At 40.5% G+C, this 13,359-nt stretch overlaps 1 protein-coding gene across 5 annotated transcripts in view; it reads right to left on the bottom strand.

Moving 5' to 3' along the window:
• Window positions 1–13,359, bottom strand: part of macrod2 (mono-ADP ribosylhydrolase 2) — a 353,444-nt gene that overhangs the window by 294,507 nt on the left and 45,578 nt on the right. The gene's annotated exons all lie outside the window — the stretch shown is intronic.

Here is a 13,359-nt window from a genome sequence, read left to right on the forward strand (position 1 = left end):
CCTGCTTTGCTGTCAACGCTATTTTCTAGTATTTCAGTTCTCCATATATGTGCCTTTAAGTAAAACCTGAAAGCCTCATACAACCAGTTTTTAAATTATTCATATAATTATATTGCTGACAAGGAAAACATAACATAGAGACATTACAATACCAGAAATTTGGGATTTAGCAGATTCAAATTTCAATCATGACAACAAAACAATCAGAATGTATTTCAAAATAAAACTCACACCATTATATTTTGACTACAGACAGTAACTTACTGTTATGAGCAGCAATGTATTGCAATATTACCCTAAACAAGCTGCCCTGTGTGGAATAAGCAGGCAAAGCTGTCACAACTCACTGATATTATACCCAAGTAGCATTTCATGTGACAACCCTGCTGCATTTTCATCCTGAAGATGTAAACTCTTAAGTCTTAAGACCACGTCTCTGCTTCCCTGGATTAGGTGAACTCTTTAGCAGCAACAGAGATACTGATTTTTAAAAACCAGTTTTCCACTCCATGGGCAGTGTGCAGAGCAACATCTGCTCCAGGCTGCTGTTGTTCTTTCGTGTGGTGAAGTCATGTGTGACTTATCCGATTGGCCAGAGAGAGATATATCACAGAGCAGAAACTGGGCTGTGGAGACATGGAACTCTAGGGTTTGATGAACCTCCTGGGCACCCGGGCAACAGAAAGCTAATAACAACCCACCATATGGAGGGTGGTACAGGCAGACCCTGCTGGGGATGCCCGCCTCTGCAGAGGACAGAGTATATATACACTGCCCTGAGCTCCAGGCAGCAGACTTAATGACACGGTTGAAGTTTGCCTGGGCGAGGGGCCATGAAAAAGTATACATGCAAAAGCAGGAAAAGCATAAGAGCATATTAGCCCATTTAACAAATGCAAGCAAAATTGAATATCTGGTGAAAGCTAATGTAAAGTTAATGCATTTCAGATTATACTGTCTAGTTTCTGGCATTGACCATTCCCCTACACAAAAGCACATTAACAAGTATCCTGTATGTATCCAAAAAAAAAAACAACAAAAAAATCCCATGCCCACATTCACACACCCACAGGCTCCTAACACCGTGAAAGCTTTAATTACAGTAAGGGGAGCCGCTAAAAGCTGCAAAACTGATCCAAACCTTAAGTATACAGTAACTCTGCCCTGTATGCTAAATATATATCACAATTACTGGGAATTAAAGTAAACAGATGGTCTGCCTTTAGAATACTGAATAGTACTAGTTTCCTCATGAATACTATCAATAGGGATATTTGGTTTTTGACTATTCAGCCTTAGAATTAGCCTGATTTGAGTGGGGAATCATAGGAAAGGAATCATTAAAACATGGCCTTGTGCAAAATAAGAGAATTAAAATAATTTAAGTAAATTACAGAAAACCAATCAAAACTGGTTTTTCTTACTTCTATTGGACCAAGCTCAAAATAAGCGAGCAGAGACCTCCACTGACTTCACAGCATCAGCTTTCACTGATAAATGAGGTGGCTTTACAAATGTTGAAAAATGAAACTTGAATTCTTTTGCTTTAGTGTCAATTAATTACAAAAACCTTCTGAAATGTTTTAAGTGTTATTCATGAGCCAGAAAGATTCCAGCCATAGTGTTTCAATGAGATCCTTGCAAATTCTTTATGCAGCATTCCTCTCTGTTTTATTGATGGTTTTTTTAGATTAATTACTCACATGGGAGTAACTGAAGGATGGTGATCACTTTAAAGCTCTGACAATACCACTCTCACATACTCACTCACCTGTGTGATAAATTACAGGTTAGCTAAAAGGGGAAAGCAGCTTGCTATTGTTGTGAGTCACACTGAAGATACTATGTAAAACAGAGCAGCTTTGGGGCGTTTGAGTGACTGAGGTATGAGACAAAATTGATGAACCAGACTGCTGACAACCCTGGGTGACCTGACTTATCCATTATGACCCTTGACCCATCTGTCCCTTTAAACAATTCTTCAATCACCCTCAGGTTCTCACTCAGGTCAGACAAGTCTCAAAACAACACAGGCTGCCCCATACATTTGTCTCCTATGTGACACACTCGGAGCTTAATTATGTTTGTCTTTTATGTAACCTGGCGATTAAAACTAATGGGGGCAGCTGCACTGTCTGCCCCAGGCTGCTGTTATTCTTATTGTAATGTACTGGTCAGGCAGCCGGTCACATTTGCATTCCTATAGATGCTCGCATCAAAGCACCCCTGGATGACCTCACTATAGCCAGTAGCTGGGCATGGTTCTTCTCTGTCAGCACCATTAATAGGATCAAAAAGTACAGGCCACATGACCCAGTGACTGATTAGAGGTCAGTGGGGTTAGGTCAGGCTCAGTTCAAGGATCTCAGAGGGATGAAAAATTGATGGCTATCAGTGAATGCAAAAAAAAAAACACCAGTCATCAGGGACTCTGATAAGCAACCTGTCTACCATAAGGATGCTGTGCTCAGAGAAGCTCCCCTGGCATTCATTACAGCGCATTCTTAGCAGGGACGCTAGAAATTATGGAGAAAAACACTTTGAAGAAAAGGTCAGATGTTTAACTAATGGCTTAATTGCCTTCAGAAACATAAAGGCACACAGCAAAAGGGTAACCCAATGAGTTTATACAGAGAGGACCAATTATTATGTATGGCTATCAACTTGCAAGTTAACAGTAATGAGAGAAATGGCATGAATGGGCAAACACAACAGAAACATGTCTGTGTTATGTAATAATAAAAGTTAAATGTTTCGTGATAGCATGCAGTCAAAGTATAGAACAGTTTGTTCTAAAAACAGTTCAACCCAGAATAAAAGCCCCTTGTAAAAGAAAGCTTTATAAAAACAGAGCCTAGCATGTCAAAACGACCACACATTGAAAACAAAAATAAAAGGGGTGCTTGTGGTTCACCCTCCCTCACATCATGCTGTACATAAGCTGCAAACCAGACAGACCCATAATTTAATGGCCTCCTAATTGTGAGCATTGCCGAGGTCAGAAGCCATACCAAGGCCCCAGGGCCTCCCACAAAGTCTGCACTTGTGCCAATATGTAAAATTTGCATGTGTGTGTGTGTGTGTGCCTCTGTGTGAGGTATAAAAGAAACAGTCACTGCTCTGAATGCCCTGATGAGTTCTTGCTTGTTACACTTATCCTCAGTGTGTGTGGTTCATCCATTATTATTATTCATCACAAGCATTACTGCAAAAGCGCTTCTGAGTCTAGGTGTGGCAACAGTGATGCATACTAATTTGGGACAAATTCCAAAGACATCTCAGCAAACATCTGACTTCTGTCATTTGACTATTCCTGATACCAAACGGAGTCTAAAACAAAGGAGTCAGGATGTGTTTGATTTTCAAGCCTTTATTATTTATTCATGATTGGATCTGACAGGAGGCAGCTCATATTAACCCTTGTGAATGCCTGCATGTGTGGGTTCTTTGTCTATATGTGTAATTATAAATGTTACAGTAGAGCAGCTCTGGTGACTTGTGCTACCATGTGAACCAGTGCACATGGTTCACACATCTAATTAACACAAAGACAGACTGATATGTATGCAAGCAATAACCTAAAGCGATCGCCTCCCTTTCTCACAGTCGTCCCAAGACTGTCATGTGACTTTGTTGCTCTCAGTCACAAACACAATCTGTTCTCATCGAGGGGTGAAAGCAGTGTTGTACAGTGCGATATGTTTCAGTGTGACTGATGTGGTTCTGTATGGGGGTGTTGTCCTCTCCCCTCTATCTCTGACCACCCCCCAGCCTCCAGGCCAGGACCCTCTCCATCTCTTCACATTACTCAGTGACCTGAAACCACAAGGCCAAAAAATTTAACCAGCTCCTCCGTCTTCTTAATGAATCCAATTTTTTGCCTGAGAGCACAAGCCGTGCACATATATCCATCCCGACTCTAAATTATCTGACATTAATACAAATTAACAAGAGGCACCACCATCAAGACTGTGCCACCCCACAATAGCAGACAATGACAAGGCTTCTATATCACTGTATGAAGACAGAAACTTAATGTACAGCCTAAAATACAGAGTCAATAAACTCATTTAAAACAGGCTATAACCCAAACAAAAGCAGAGAGGCTGATTGGTGTTGATGCCATTACACTGGGAATTATAAACAATATGTTATGAAAATATCCATATAATTGACTCTGCGCTATGGCAGCCATTAATTCCTGTCCTCCATTAAGTGGTTTAAATGATCTTGTAAGAGGCCATACATCTCCTGATGCCCTTTATGAGATCAACACCACATCCCCCTTAGAACTTAATCGACCCTCAGTCTCATTTGTCCACAAAGTCTGATGCAGGGGAATAATTATTTCATTTCTAAAGGTTCTGAGGGGTCCAACTTGTCCATTACCCCCAGCAGGTTTGCAGCTCTGCAGCGGGAAGCCAAAGCTCCTCTTCGATCCATTCTCCTCTCTCATTTATGTTAAGCCAGCTTTGAATGTCAGTACAGTATTTGCATGCCAATGTGGCTCTGTCTGCAGCTCATTATTTTCAGATGTTGACAGCCTAATCGCATGCAAGTTTCACCCACTTTGCTAACCTAATGCCTGCTATAGCCAAATCATAATGAACAGCAAGCCAGGGTTTGTATCTGTAGCTGTCTTATTAACTTTAACAGAAAAAGTAGAAACCTAGCATAATCACTTCATCAAAAATGACAGGAAACCTTACTGACCAGCAAACTCCAATGCCTTCACCTAGTCTACTGAATACTAGTGACATCTCAAGAAGGCAAATACAAATTCTATCAATTACATATTGAAGTTTTCAATTTTCCTGCTGATAAACCTGACTGTGCTCTTCTAATAACTCTGATTTACCCTTTTGACGGCATGACCTTCGGGCAAGAGCTCAGTTCATCTCTCCAAAGAGGACTACCCTGCCCCCCCATACACTGAGAGAGCAACTCATCCATACATCAGCCATGTCTAGCACATACACATTTGCTCAAGGGTCGCAATGTTTTGGTACTTCTCCAAGAGCAGGAAAACTTTAACAGTGTCAGCACCTTCTAAGGACTGTAAATACAACTTGTCACAATTCATCAGTGCACCAAAAGAGAACGCAGACACTTCAAGGCCTCGTTATTTCACTGTCCTCAAGCACCTCGACATAAGATCACTGCAGTGCAGCAAAGGGGAAACATCCCTGACCCAGTGTGGGACAAACTCTCAAAGGCTTATTAACATTTTATGTAGTTACAGTCACAGTTTCCAAACTCTTAAGAGAGTTAGTAGAGCAGGCACTGTAGGGTTTAAACACATGAACACAGTTAGGGAGCCATCTCTGACTTTGAAACGTGTGGGAAAGTGACAGTGGTAACATCACATACCACGATACAAGTTATACAGCCCTGCAGTGGGTTGAGAGAATGCAGTTACAGAAATGTCCCCCACTGCACAATCCAAACACAGAGGAAAAAACTTAGGAGGGGGAAAAAAGTTTGGCGGAGAAGCCACCAATGGGCAAGGCAGGGTGGTGGGATGTGGGATTAATTAAAAGCTGCTGTCACTGTGGTGCGCTGGTGACACGCAGCCACACGATTACTGAGATCTCTGTGTGAGAGGAATCTGCTCCCACAACTCATTTCCTCCCCATTGAGAAGGGGGCAAAATGGGACCTTCTGTTATAAAATACCAAGGAGGAGAGGATCATTTTTCATTTAGAAGAATTTAGGAATGCAAAAGGGAAAAAGGGCATGGGGTAGAAGAAGAAGAATAAGGTGAAATTCTTTTGTTTCTGAATAAAGATGCAGCTGAATCTGAACTGAGTGATACACTGTGGCTTGTGGGAGGAGAAGGGCAAAGATTGTGAGCCACTGTAATCCTAAGCTTGCTGCTTAAAACCTGCTCAAGTTAACAGGGTGATGTGTATGACACGGCACACACAGCTTAAACTAACATCGGACAATGGCACGGTATCTAACACATACATCTTGACATGCTTTATAATCCTTGTGGGTGATATACACACACAATTATCACGAAATAACACAACAGTTGGTGTTGCAGAGATAAGTAAACAATGTCCACGGTTCACTTTAAAAAAAAATCCCAAACAATTTGAAGACAGTATCTAAAACTGGAGCAGCATTACCTGTGCTGACAAACAGTGAGGCCAAAAAAAAGCAGCAAAATGTCAGCTGTACCCAAAGCCTTGTAATTATTTGTCTTATTTTTTTCATCCCTTGTTTTGAATATTTGATCATAAGAATTCAGAATGAACAAGCTTTAACAGTTATCAACACAATTTAGGCTGTGGCAGCCTAAATAGGTTTCAACCACTGAGCATTTGTTAAATTCACACATTACACTGTGAAGAGGAGCTCCATTCTGTCTGCCTGGCTGTCTCTTTCTCACCATTCTGTCAGTGTGCTTCAACACAGGCACACAATTCAGAAAAAAAACAATCAAGAAGCTGCATCACCATCACTTCCATCACTGTACAATTTAAAATCAGTGGACCAAGCTTTCAAAATAAAGCAGATCTGGTTGCTCATCTACTGCATGTGTACAAGGATTTACCCGGATGACTCCAGTGAAGTAAAAACATTCCTCAACAACTCGATTCTTCTAGGAATCCTGGTTGTCTAAATGTATGTAAACACACAGTGTTAAGCGTTAGCTGCTGCTGAGCTAGCTGTCAAAATGGTCTAAATAAAACACTACAGTTCTAAAAGAAATACATGATGTTTGTGAAGAAAACTTTGCAGCAGCCTTGAACCATTATGCAACCAGAGTTTGTTTGCTTATGTTTACAATGTAAAAAAAAAAAAAAAAACTCACTTTGCATTCTCTTTCTAGACAAGTATGTGTACAGCAAGCAGGCAGCTGACATCTGAATAAGTCAGCACTTACTATATTTCTGCTTTGCTGAAAATCTTAATTGCAGAATCAGTGAGTTCATTTATAGCGCAGCTGAATATAAAATAAAACTGTCTTGGGAAATTTTGAAAGATATCCCACCTGTTCTTAGTGCTGTGAGAATGAGAGTGCTAAAGGTTACACCCCAGCCACAGATGTCATTAACAACAATTCTTATTAAAGGTGATAGGTATGGTGAAAACAGGATCCTGCAGAAGAAGAAGAAGAAGACAGCAGAGGGGCTTATTAATTCTCACTTCACTACTCCTGTAGAAAGCAGAGAGATCTGAAATTACAGTTGAAGTTTGGAAAAACATAAAGTTTTTACATGCAGGCGATCTCAGTACGGCAGCTGTTCGATTTGGGAAAAATACACACTCACTACCTGATCTCCACTTCTCTCACTACCGAATAAACCAATGATTGTAAGCACCTCACAAATTAAAGCTCTTCAGGAGTCAGATGAAAATTTAATATAACCAGAAGCTTTAAGGCGACTAATTATTCCTCTTCTTTAATATGCAGACATTTCATTTAAACAAAAACTTAAGCAGAAGAGGAAAGTTTCCACTTTCAGAAAACACTGCTGGGAATGCTGGCAGGGCCATTCTTCATTTTCTAATTATGCTGGATTATATTTAGCTACAGACACAGCTGACAAAGAAGACATACATTGATGGAAACAGTGCACTAATGAAATCAGAAGATGCCAGGAAATGCATGCTGAGCAAATGATGTTATTATAAAAGGGTTCTATTGTATATGATGCAGAGGCCAACAAAAACCTTTAGTAATGTTTTGATTTAGAAAGTGTAGGAAATGAAAGAAAAACTTTTTTTTTTTTTTTAAAATAAGCCTATGTTTAGCATGAGGCAGATGTATGCATACATCTGTCTACCACATATCGCCTGTATTGCAGACTAGCAGCATACGGCCAAATGTTCCCAGACTGGTGCTAATGTGACAAGGGTGCTGGCTTTTGTGTAGAGTCACCAGAACTTTTCAATGGCACCACGAGTTCAGTCATTAATCACTCCGTCGCCGGGTTGTGTGCATACATGACACGAGGGCAGGGTCGCAATGGAAAGGGGCTGAGCCCTGTAGCATGGACTCTTGCCCCAGGAGCCCCAGTGGACTTGAATGAAGAGGTCCCATACATTCATAGTTACCAGGTCACTAATCAAATTATGGTGATAGCCAGGGAAAGCACACAGGACAAGAGAATTCATTTAGCATCCCTCTGCTCTATTGTCTCTCTGGCAGGGCATCACTGGGATCTGGGATAAATAAGTAACCCCCTTTTCTACTCAATTTATTTGAATCCACTGAATAGTGTGCCTTGTGAGAGACACAACAATGAGAGAAGGTAATTTGGAACTTCTGACAACATAGTTGTCACTGCACGAAAAAAACTATGCAAATGGAAATCATCAGCATAAGCCAGATGGTCATAGTTTGGGGCAAATTCAGTTAGACAGGCATAAGTAATGTCTTCCACTATAAATATACTCAATGTATTATAGGACAACATTTTTACAAAGGGATGCTGAGGTGATTTTTGTTCATCCATCACAAGAGGTGATCATTTGGTTATATGTCCCCTGAGGTGTCTAAACACAACAACCTGGCACTAAGTCAGGCAGGACTTTGTGTGTGTGTGTCTGTGTGTGTGGGCACCTACACGTGCACATGTCATTCATGCATATACTGCAGCCCCAAAGGGATCCAGTGCCTTTGCTGTGTAGCATTTTAATTAATCCTGTGATGACAGAGTGGATCTGGCAGGTTATGTATGTCTTAGGGCTGGGGTGAGAGGGTAGTGTGGAGAGAGGAACATGACAGTGGGGTTAATGCCAAACCCACCCAAAGGCACAACACAGCAAGCAGCAGGTCCACTCTTGGACAGGTGCTTCTTCTGGGGTCACCCGCCAACTCCCTAACCACACAAAGCCACCGTCTGTCGCCACAAAAATGACCCGCATGGCCAGGAACAGAGAACCACATGGCCTCAGTTGACTTTGGTGAATGTTATGAATTTTTAATGACTATCATAAAAACACAATATTCACTCATGCTTCAGCCTCTTCTACTGAAGTGTAAAAACATACCAGGTGGCGATTAGCTTAGATCACATGCCCATTTGCCTGACTTCTGGTCTTGTCCTGAGGTGCGGTTAATTTGAGCAGCTTTAATGTGAATTTGACAGAGCGCAGAAGATGTATTATCACTATTGGTTTCTCTGCTTTGAGAAATTTGTCATTTCAATGACCATTAGAGCCCACATTTCACACAAAATGTGATTTGAATATAAAGTCAGTCATACATTTACACTGTCTAAAGAAAACCTTGAGAAATACAAATCTCCTTTAAAGGATGATTAATTGAAACTTTTAACGTGGCAGCAATGTTTCATGCATAGCAGTGGACCCGAGTGGGTGACTGCACACATAGGCAGTGAAACTCAATATGGGCCACCTTGTCCATGCTTAATCATGTCGAGCCAGAATACTAAACACTGTGAAGGTGAACAGTGTGACCATGTCCAGAAGCGAAAATTGTATTTCAGAGTGAAAATGAGAATCGCTTTAATCAATAAAGTTCTATAAATGTAGCAGAATTTGTCTTGGTAGAGGGGAAAAATGACAAATTGCAAAAAGTAAAAGTACATGCAGACACAAAGTCAATAGGACAACAATACATAAAGACCATAAGCAATAATATAAACCTTACTCTAAAGTCTGTGGCTACAGGTGCAGTGTCTCTGTTTTACAATAAAATTGACACAGGTTGTGTTTAAGAGAGTTACCGCAGATTATCAATCTATCATTACCTAAAAATTAGAGGAAAGCCCCAATGAGAGCAGCAAGTAGGTGAAATATTGACCGGACACTTAACCAAGACAATGAGTCTCATTGGATATCATTAAAGAGGTAGCCATTAGCAGGTTTCTAAGAAGGTCTCGGAGGCTGCTGAAAAGAAGCAGGATTCCTCATTCAGCTGTTGTGAAATGAGACGGACATGGAGGAATGTCTGTGGTAAAGGCTCTTTTGTTGGTGGGCTCAAGTGCTTGAGTATACAATACAGTCAGAGTGCTTCTTTCTACCATCAAACGATCATAGAGATATTATAAACTACAAAAGGAACAGAAAAAGAGAGTAGTCAAGCAGAAATTAGAAAAGAAACTGTGTAAACTCAAAGAGGTTGTGTTAACAACAAATGTATCCAGTATTTGCAGAGATAATTTAATAGTCATCATATAAAATCAGACCTGGGTAAAATGTGGCCCGTGGACCGATCTGGCCTACACACACAACGAATACCAAAAAAACATATCAATAAAGGCAGTAGATGATTGGATGGAGTCACACATATTAAGCCCTGCATCACCTATACCCGCTCCTAACCCTCCTTCTGCCCTTTTCTCTATTTCTCCTGTTGCTGCCAGCACATTTTCATGTCGGTTGTTGTTGCATGGAAATCTTAAAACACACACTTATGGCCTGGCTTGGTTCTTTGTTTTCAGTGGTTTTAACTATCAGTAGTTGTCTGGTAGCTATCTCTATCTCTATGTCATCTGTGGGGAGATGCTTTCATCCGCAACCATGCAGGCAGACGTGGACACAGGGTAGTGAGCACAGGACAGAGAAATAAATTTTAAATGGATGACAAACACATTACCATGTTGTTTAATGTCTTTAGACCAATGTCTATGCAGAGTGCATGTAACAGAGTGGACTTTTTGTTCTTAGGAAAAATAAATCTTAGCTTCTTGGGAGTATAAATATAACAGAAACAGGCATGGAAACTGCATGCTATAAATGAAAAGACCATTGAAAAGAAGACTGAGATGAAGAGTATCAAACAAAAGACAATTTAGTTTTACAGTCATGCACAACCTCTCACTCTACCTGTCAAGGAGATAGACTCAGCACAACCTACCAAGGGAAAGGTGTGTGTTTTGTGTGGTTGTGTGAAAGTGAGCCCAGGTTCTGTTAGGGTGAAAGGATGACAAAAGATGTTAAGATGTTAACAGATGAGAACAGATGTGGACGTGTTCGCAAAGAGTAAAACTGGAAGCAATGTGGATACCATTACATATAAGGCTATTTTGAAACCTATTAGAAAAGTAGAGGCAAGCATGGTGTTATGCAAAGTGTGTCCACACATGTCCCTGGTGATGGTCATTCTGGCTTCATCCTCCAGGCATGTGCATTTTAAAATGTTAAGCCGGCACAACATTAAACTCAGTTATACCACTAGGTATTCTGTTAAATGGCATCTTAGGTAAGAGCTTCTTTTTTTCCCCCTCTATTATTCCTCTCCTGATTGTTGTGACCTATTCAAGAAGTTGCTGAGATCAACTTTTACTAGAGAATGAAGAGAAATCTTAGCAAAGAGAAATGGCTGACCTTGTTTCTGTGTATGACTTTCCGCTTTATGAATGGACTTACTCATTATGCCCTTGGTGACTGAATCACAATTTATCATAATAGTCCTAGTATAATGAAAAGTATAATTACTTCTGCAGCCATTAATGTGATTGGCTGCTGGAAATGTGTGAAATCTACAGCATACTGCTCAGTTTTATAGAAGACATAGTATGGGATTATGCATGCAGACTCCCTTGTTAAAATATTACTGCATTTCAACATAATCCCAGAGCAAAATTTACAGTTTCTGTGTTCAAAACTACAGCCTTTGTGACTTCTGTTGCACCTGGGTTAGACCCACATTCATCATGTAAATTCACATAAATTGGTGAGAGGCCATGGAGTAACTTGTTTAGTCAATACTGAATGCTCTACATGCCTTATTTGTCAAGATCTTTCACTTACCATATGTTCAGTGTTGGCAGTAATTCCACTACATAACATGCATTTCTCTAAACATGCATGTGGCCATTACTTACTGTTATTAATATTACTAATTTCTAATGCACTAATAATAAAACATGCTGATGCCATCCAGTGAAGCAGCATCAGTGTAATAAGTAAAACATACTGTACATAATCATTACGGTTCAACAGTGTACTGTTCTGGGTAGCAGCACACAACCATAACTATCAGTAAACAAAACATTTGTAATTGGGAATCTTGTAATTAGCACACTACAGCTTGTCTCATAGTGGAAGATCCAAACAGTTTTCAGAGCTTTTCCAGCAACATCTTTGACTCGTTGCCATCTCAGTCCTTTAATTTCATCTATATTGGTGAATTTATCCATGTTAAGGTAAAATAAATAAATACACTACAGTACATATGGGTGCTAATTAAAAAGGGTCAATGTAAATATGAAAATAACAAGAGAAACCCATAATAATGACAACCAATGTAATTATTTATATTCTATTCTATTACCTTTGCCAAACTGCACCCGAGCCAAATTACATTTTTAGTGTGCTTTCATGCAGATTTCATTATCTGTTCCCTATATTTTAATTATTAATTCTGTGTCGTGTGATTTTTATGGTGTTCAACTATTAAAGTGAGACTGTGTCCAAATGAAGGTGCTAATGCTCTGATTGTGTTAATCTAATGTACCTGATGAGGCCATTTCACGGACTGGCTTCATTTTAGCTGACGAGCTTCATTAGTCTCAGCCTCCAAACTGGCACTCAAACTGCACGGCCAAATGGTTATCAAGTGCTAAGAGCCATGCCGGGACCTGTACCACACACAATAAACCTCTGATAATAATGAACATCAGTTCCTCACAGATTTTATTGGGTGATGCCTTTTTAATTGACACTTGCTACGACTTGCAAATTCAAAAGGTACACTCTGCTGTACGAGGGCAAAAAAGACAAATTAAAGTCAATTACTTTGAGGCAGACTGAAGGAGGAGATGGCTGAGCAGATGAGAGAAACCGTCGGGCCACAGGAGCTCAGGCTCAGACAGAAATCCAGACTACGGGGAGACCCAGTGTCTGCCAATGTGAGATAAGGGCAGTGCACAGACTATGGCGCGCTGCCTCGTACTGTTGCTTTAGAAAACGGAGCGGAGAGAAATGGCCAGGGTCAGGCCTGCAGCAGGATCAGTTTTAAGAAAACTCTATTCCCGAAGAGGCCCTCTGATATGTCTAGAACAGGCAACTTTTGTTCTTTATTTACATTCTTGTTGGATTGGCTGGGATGAATTATGGAGTCAATTTTGGTTCGCAAAAGGGTTGATGAGGAGGTGGGCCAAGATGCAAGTGAAACCCCAGAAGCCTGGTATCCCCAGCAGACATAGTTTGCAAGTGTGATCTCCTGAAAGAGTCAAGAAGTCACTGCCAACATGAAAAAACTGGGGTGAGAGTGTGCCTTGCCTGAGCAAGAGTATCAGGGCCAGATGGACAGAGGAGAGGGAACCGAGCAAAGCTTTACAGGTGGTTCCCTCCAACACTGCGTTTTCTTATATGTATAACATTTGAGTGTATGGGAATAGCACTTACGAAGTATTTTTTTTTATCAAAAGC

The sequence above is a fragment of the Parambassis ranga genome, chromosome 15 (assembly GCF_900634625.1).
Source record: "Parambassis ranga chromosome 15, fParRan2.1, whole genome shotgun sequence".
NCBI lineage: Eukaryota > Metazoa > Chordata > Actinopteri > Ambassidae > Parambassis > Parambassis ranga.